The sequence below is a fragment of the Fulmarus glacialis genome, unplaced genomic scaffold, assembly GCF_000690835.1.
Source record: "Fulmarus glacialis isolate BGI_N327 unplaced genomic scaffold, ASM69083v1 scaffold8025, whole genome shotgun sequence".
NCBI lineage: Eukaryota > Metazoa > Chordata > Aves > Procellariiformes > Procellariidae > Fulmarus > Fulmarus glacialis.
The window spans coordinates 21,910-30,344 of record NW_009212298.1 but is presented as its reverse complement, the minus strand read 5'-3'; positions in this window follow the sequence as shown (position 1 = coordinate 30,344).

Here is an 8,435-nt window from a genome sequence, read left to right as displayed (position 1 = left end):
GGAAAGAAGAAACTGAAAATAATAGCTGAAGAGCATATATGGAATGTCACCTTTATCAACCCAATTGGCTCCACTTCTTGACATATTTAATAACAGGTTGGATTCAGGATGATTTATGACAGTTCCTCAATCTTTAACTAGCCTATATCAGCAGTGTATGACTGATTTTGCAGAATAGCAATCAAGGTGTCCTTGTTTTGCTAAGACTTAAACATTTTTTCTTCCATTAGTCCATTTAAATGTTTAACTTTCTTTTAGTATTCCTGCAGAAACTGTGGAAGGGCTACATTTTCCAAAGGCCTGATTTGAAGAGGTATACCAAACATTTCAATTAATGAGTTTTCTTTATAGTCTTATATTAATTTTGATACTACGAGTCTTTAAACACTTATCATCTGATGCAGCAGCATATTAACTGCTGTAAAATGAATGCACAGATTGTAGGCTTATTGCCCAGCTAATACAGTATCGTTACTGCTAGTAACTGCAAAGCGATCAGGTGGCTAAAGCCTAATTGCAAAACCAAATGGTCAGATGGCTAACTGCTTAGCTACTGGCCTTATTCACTACCCTTCATACATCTTTAACGTAATTGTTTTAGCTAATGATTAGCCACATCATACATCCAAATGTTTAAGCATACATACTTGTCAAGCAAATGACCACAAATAGCAGAAACTACTGGACAGTATAGAAGCAGGGACCAACAGGAAAGAAACACACCAATAAGTACTGTAAAACCAATCAAAAAATTGAGGAGGAAGCCAACATCCTGTTCCTGCTGGGAATGTGGGATGCTAACAACTCACAGTGATCACCATGCTCCCCTGCACTTGCCTAAGGAAGACAAGCTGTGACCGGGAAACCATGCATGACCAGAAGAACAAGAAAGAAGCCTGGATAAGAGGGGTCTTTGTAAAGTAGAAGAGTTGTCTATTAGTGATTTAATTGTGCGACTGTTTCCCCCCATTTGGTTTAATTGAACAATTTGGATTCTTGGTATGTTGTGTGGGTGGCATTTCAAGTAGACTAGTAATGACTTTTACAATATTTTAATTGGACTGGATATAAGATATGCGCTGTTCTATTGAAAAAAACAATTTACAAAGAGATTCCCATACATGTGCTAAATTCAAATCTGAGTCTGATTTGAAAAAAATCAAGAACTGTTGCACTAACCTCATGAACTTTATCAGAGTAGAAGTGGTTACCTACATATAAACTTAAATTATTTTGAAATAACTACAAAGAATTAACTTAAAATGTATTGTTGACAAATAATAAACAATAAAAATAATATGCACAGAATTCCAAAAGGAAACCCTAAGTTCTGGTAGTAGACACTATCATTATGTCTTTTGAATAAAGTATTGTCTTCTGTTTGGGGAGCAGTATGTTCTTTCCAGGAGAGCAGCAGAACCTCCCCTTCTCAATTCTGTTGTCATTGCCAGCCAGTTTAACCAAACAAGAGGGCCCCAGCACAACACTACCACAGCAAAGTCTACCAATGAGTGCCCAACCTAGAGGAATGAAAAAATTATTCCCAACAATATGAGCTGTGAGTTTTAGCAAAGCATAGGAGAATACCTTAAAAAAGAATCTATGCATGTTACCTTACTTTTGTTACTCAGAACTATTTAATGCTTCACTAAAAACATCAAAATGTAGATATGTATAAAGAATTAATGGTACAACACTAAAACACTGAGTAAAAAATATTTTAATCTTCTCTCTAATAAGAACTGCAATCTTCCTTTGATGTTTATGTAGACACAACATGTAATTTAAAAGAAATTATACAATAACTTAGTAGTAGTAAAAACTGCATATAAAATTATTCTGAATGATGCACCCTGCAAAATCAGAGTCTAGCAGATACTACTGAAATGTTCATTGTGCTTATGCAGTAAAATCATCCTCAGATTTGCCGCAGACTTGCTTCCTTTGGTCTGAGATATAAAATACGTTTTAATGAAATATACTGCTCTGGGCAATGTCACACCTTTTGATGGAATTCTCAGAGGGAACCATTAGCCCAGGAGATAACTGTTTTATCCATAGGAGTGTCCACAAATCGAGAACAAGCTATTCCACACCCTTGTCAAATAGAGGAAGAAAATACAGAATTGCAATTGCCCCCATCTGCTGAATGGGTTTTCTGAGATAGAAAAAAATAATTGGATTGCAATCATCCAGGAAAAACACAACAGAAACAGTATTAACTTCAAAGTATAACACTACAGTATACAAACATCTGTTCTTGCAAGATGTGCTTATCTGAAGTCTGCTCCTTTGCTGCTGCTTTTGGAGAGATTGGGTAATGGCAGAAGTATGCAGGTGCATAAGCAATCACATCTGAAATAACATCAGGTGTACTAAAGCTGACACAAGTGGTCAACATTAGCTTCTATTTTTTCTCTGTACAAAAGGACTCCAGTGAATGACAAGTAAAATAGAAAAAAGAATCCTAAAACAACACAATAAACGTTTATGTATAAAACTGTTCTTTTGTTTTCAAAGAACACTATATATTTTTAAGAAAAATAGAATCTAAAATTGTACTTTCAGTGTACTACGTGTCTCAATCAGTAGAGAAGAAAAATACTTCCACTCTGCTGAAGTTTTAATCTGAACTCTGTTTACAGAAGTAAGCTTTCATTTCAGACATCTTTTACTTGGGCGAATGCTATGATGAGCATAAAAACTATTTTTTTTCAAGAAAGTAGGATTTACACAGCATATTTGTTTTATAGATTTTAAAGAGCTGGACAGGCACCCTGTTGCAGAACATGCTAACCAAAGTCTTATAAAAGTATAATTATGTAAATATACTTGTTTGCAGGTCCCAGGGCTAAGTCACTACAGCTCATTGACCATTACTCTAAAACATGTCTAAAATTAAGATGGTCTTTTTGTTTGGGTCTTATTTGAAAAAAGATTATTTTTAAACAAAACAAACCAAGGCTCCTTATTCCCCAGTACTGCTCTATAGCCAGGAGAGTTGTTTCAGAGGGGAAGCACACTGCCTTTAACCCATGAAATGCTCATCTGCAGTGATGCTTATGCAGAATGGCCCCGAGATAGCGTAAGATAAGTACTTGACTCTGTCATATCATATCGCCTTTACTTCTGATTAAGTAAGGAAAATCATAAAAGGTCTTAGTTACAGAGCTTCTATTTTTTTAGATCTCACAGTCTCCTTAAAGGGCAAGTATCATTATCTCTCTTTCAGAGAGGAGTAATCTGAGTTTCACAGACTTGAACTACCAAATTTACCCAGAAATAAGAAAACAATTCAGATTTTAAAAGCCCAAACCAGACTCCACTCTATCCAGTTGTGATATCAATAGACAATGCTGAACTCTGCAATTCCCAGAGAAAGTGGGAGGGGATGAATTCCTGAAGCCATAAAAAAATTATTCCTGGAGGGCTATAGAATTTAAGAACATTTAGAAACTCATCTTTTCCATGCCATTAGAAAAAACATCATCAATAGAAAAAAAAAAAAAAAGAAAAAAAAGGTACATTAAATTATGAGAGATTAAAGTTAGATTTTAAATGAATGCTTCATTGTTACATTCAGTCAAATTCTCAAGATCTAGGCCAGATTTCTGATAGATTTGTTTGTATGGTAGTCAAAAGTCTGGCTTCAATGGGTATGAACAAGTAATTAATGCGTGGGTCGATGTTATATTACTTCATAGCATTCTGCTCTGGCAATACATGACTCCTTTCTCTCCTCTGTTGTCGTATGTCATTAAGCCATGCAGAAAACTATTTCATGCTCTCTATACAAATTTATAAAATTAAGTGGTCTTCAGTTTTCAGCATCTCCTCACAATCACTGTCCCCAAAAACTCACTTTACAATCAATAAATCCGCAATTGTGGTAATAACTTGGATTCCTAGATCCATGTAGAAGGACTATAAATTTGACTAAGTTTGAATCCAAATGCCTTGATGATGCACTGTTACTAAAAGAAGCCCTGGCCACATTACATCACCACTGGAAAAAGAATGTTTTGTTTCAGTTTGTGTTGTTACTAAATTACAATAAAGAGGTGCTATGCCAGTATAAAGCACTTTTAAAAATCTTGCCTTTCCTATAAGTGGGCACAAGCATACAATAAAAGTGCTTCAGTTCACTAGTCTCTGGCACAGGCTTTGCAAACTGCAAATTTACCTAGATCACTGAAGCACTGCTATGTTTGTAATGCCTTACTGTTCAGCTACGTAGTCACAGATGCATTAAACCTCAAAGATGCAAAAAATAGTCCTAGATACCGATATCATAACTTGCATTATCTGGAGAAGTAAGCCCGCTTTCATACGAAAGAATGTTTGCTTACGACATTGAAAAGGTCAAGGTCAGAAAAATGGTCAGTGCACATACTCCTTGAAAACACCAAGAGAAGCAAGAGTTTGGGGCTTGGAACTTCATTGAAACAGTGAAAAGCTATTCTTCACTGGAAAATGTTGCATTTTTGACACAGCAATGGAGTAAAAACACAGTTTCTGTTTCCATACATTGTTTCTGCAGACTTTCTACAGATGCTCTTGACCTTCATTTCTGGTGCTTGCTCAGTCAAGTTACTCTCATTGCAGTTTTGTTTGTTTTTTTTTTTTTTTTTTTATATGCACAAAGAGACAATCAAACTCTACTTTTTCTTTCTATTTGCAGTACAGAGGGAAAAAAGGGAACACATCCATTGTAACAGGGTCTTCCAAAAAGAAAATACATATCTGCCCTTATCAAACTAATGCCAACCTAAAGATTATTTCAGATTTTTCCAAATGAGCAAGAACTATTAGTTCTCTAAAACCCTGATCAATGAATCCCACATTACACGTGATCTCCATGTATATAGCTTCTCCTGATATTAACGGGAGTGATAAAAATAGCTCACTGGAGCACAAAGCTGTAAGTATAATAGTACTCAAAGTCTTATGGAAAGTATGATTTATTTGTTTATTTGCTTGTTTGTCTGACAGTGCTACAGCAAATACTGTTTACTCTACGAAAGATCATAAGAGAGCATACTCATTTTTAAGCTCTGGAAAAACAACGCTGCAGTGTACCCATGTGATATTCTAAATTACTTCTTTCTCCTTTGCTCTTCCTAAATAATATTGTGAAGATAAAAATAAATGTGTGATTTTCTGATGTAGTATTTGTGAGCCATGTAAAATCAACAAGAGAAAATTTTATGTCAGGGACTCGATTACTTACTCAATTACAGAGTTTGATTATGAAAAAAATATTATGTGGAAAAGTTCAAGGAAAGATAACTAATTTACGAGCTTCCTTTTATCCCATCCTTCCAAAAATCTTTCACACATTTTTTGTTTTGATGTCTTTGAAGCTAATTTGCTGAGAAATTTATAAGACTGTGGAAAGAAAACAGGTTAGCTGCTGTCCAATGGCTTCTATTTCAGGTGAAAAAGTTGTTTCATTCTGAAGAAACTGAAAAGAACACACTACCACGCATTATCAAGGACTGCAGAGATCATTGTTTCAAAAAGATTTCACCTCTGTATTTTTGTGAGCTCCTTATCAACTCATGTTAATGCACTTTTTCCAGGTAAAACAAACGCATGTTTTCATTATTGAGGGTTTTTTTGATAATTTTATTTGTTAAGAGTTCTTTGTTATATAGTTTATAAATATTAGAAAGTGGTATGACAGTACTGAATATCAGAATATTGATTTACTGGAGTATTGATTCACTGCTTCTATGGTATTTAATATTTAAAGGCAAGTTTTTGATTTTGCATCTGGAATGCCATTTAATCTCTTTTATGTGGCCTACAGCTTGTCTTCTTGTTGGGTGAAATTTAGATTTGTAAAAAAATTATTTCTGTATAGAGTTTCTATTACACATCTCACAAGTGATCACTCTTCTTCTATATCTCCCTTAGAAGAGAATATGATTTTTTTCCTATCACAGACACCTTTCTTCTTCCTATAAGGTGAGTACTCTTGCTGTTTGCTAGAAGCAAAAAGTACTACATGACACAAGAAAAGAGCCCTGCATCATCATGATGAGGAAATGTCTCCACAAATTTCTTTAAAAGGTCACTTGTGCCTCAAAATCCATTGACAATGGAGAATGCCACTATGCTACTTTTGACATCTTTGTTGGGTAAGTCAGAAGATCCATGTTCACAGCAGAAGCTTATCACTAGCCCTCTCCACAGCTGTAAGTCATGTAATGACTGCAATAAAAAAGTGACAAAGTGGTCACGACTGTTACAGTGATGACTATGCTTTTACAAGTAGAAATAAAGAAATGGGAACATATAAACCCCAGTGAATGGGAATGTAAACAACTGTCCTTAATTTTAACATGCTGTTTATGAACAGTTACAGAAGTTTTCTGGATCTCCTATGGATGTGAACTGGGGGATTTCAAGAATCTTTTTTGTGTATTTCCATACTTAACACATGGATTATCAAGAAGTAGTACAGTTTCTGAGATCAAGGTTTTTTAATCAGGTAATTCTTACCAATGAGCACAGTTTTTTCAAAGGGTTAGCATGCTACTGCTTCTGTATTCTTCCTAGAGTCATCATGACCCCCATCTGTCCATAAATATCTGTACTGCCACCACTGCAAGGCTTTGATTGTAAGACAGAGTAAACCCCTTATTATTTACATTTGGTTCAGTACAACTTCTGGACAAGTAAAACACAAGTTCTGAAAATGTTTACAAACCAATTTTATATCACAATTTATGTCTGACTGGCATTTTGAGTTAACAGCATTCCTATAGAGGCCTTGTGTAACGTGTAATCTTTTGCTACTTTTTCCACCTGACAATGTAATTGCAAGTCCTGCATATCTTTTCAGCACAGTACAGAACATTTCCATCCTTTCATGGATGACAACCATTCTTCATTGTGACTGATAATACACATTCTAATAATGAGGAAAAGAAATGATGCTAGACTTTTGAAATAGCAACCAAAAAGACCAAGCCCTCCAAATTTCCAGAAACAACATTCAGATTCCAAATATGCTTAATTGTTCCTGCATTGAATCCATGAAATGTCTGTTTCTAAAAGCAGCTTGGTATATTTATGTATAATGGGATATAAAAGAAGAATCTATGTCCATGAATCAGGTATCCACAGGTGAAATTGTGATGTAAAATTGTCAACATTTTATATTCTAATATTTGTGAGCAATATTTTTTACATTATCATTCTCCCGTATGTTAAAAAACATGGAAAGTGTGCTGAAGAATTTATCTTGCGTAGCTTTAGATACATGGATCTTTAAAAATTAAATAAAACCTTCTCCTCAAAGTTCTAAATTTCTCACTGAAAAAATATGTATGTTCTTTGCTATCCATTGTAAAGTCACATATGTTTGATACTTGAACTTGTTTTCATTTGTCTGCAGGACAGACATATCCTGACCACGGAATTATCTTGAATTTAGCACAAGAAAAAGCTAGCTGAGAACTACTTTCTTCCACAGTCACCCTTTGATGGTGTTTAACAGAAAGTATTTCAACAAAGTAAGTCAGAGCCTCATCAATTTACTAAAACCAACAGTAATATATTCTGCATGTTACATTTAACACAAAATTTATGTTTCTCATTAAGCACTGTCCTATAATAATCTTCATCTAATTCCAATAAGGAACACTAATGTTCTCTTTCTGTACATGCAAGGAATCCCAGACACGCTGTTCCATTCACTGCTATCACTTATTAAAATAAGTGATAAAAAAAAAGTCTGTTAAAATTTGACCTTTCTGCAGGACCAGTGTTCCAAGTACATTAAATGCCATAAACAAACTATTCACACTTTGAGGCAATATATTCCTCTCCTTAGTGTTTGTTATATATGTGCTGACATATCAATACAGATGTCATTTATCATGAACGTTTCAGTGATTTTTCTTCCCAGAGACTCTCTGACACCTCCTCCCCTCCCAAAAAATGTTCAGGCAGAATAGGATTAGAATCTCTACTGCTACTGGCTGCCAAGAAACAGTTAGGCGCAAATGATGCTTTAAAACAGTATGTGTAAAATGATAGGGAATTGAATATAAAAATAGTTCGTTACAGGAAGTAATTAAAATGACTGTTAATATATCTATTACTAGATATTCTTGCTAGCAATACAAGGAGGTGTCAATACAGAGTACCTATAGTCTCCTTTGGATGTACAGTTAATTCATTAACACATTTTCCATAACAGACTGTCTCCTTCACATTTAAGAAGCCCAGGAGGAAGTGCCCATATGGCCATGCAGAAGACCCGGGGGTCTGATTCTGATCTCCCAGTGTCTTTTTTGTAACCTAATTTCACCAATACTAGGAAGTTCAAAAATATTTATTCTTTTTCAGGAAAAAATAAAAACATATAGCTTAGTACTTCAAACACCCACTGAATGCAAGTTTTCACTCAGAGAAAGTGAAGC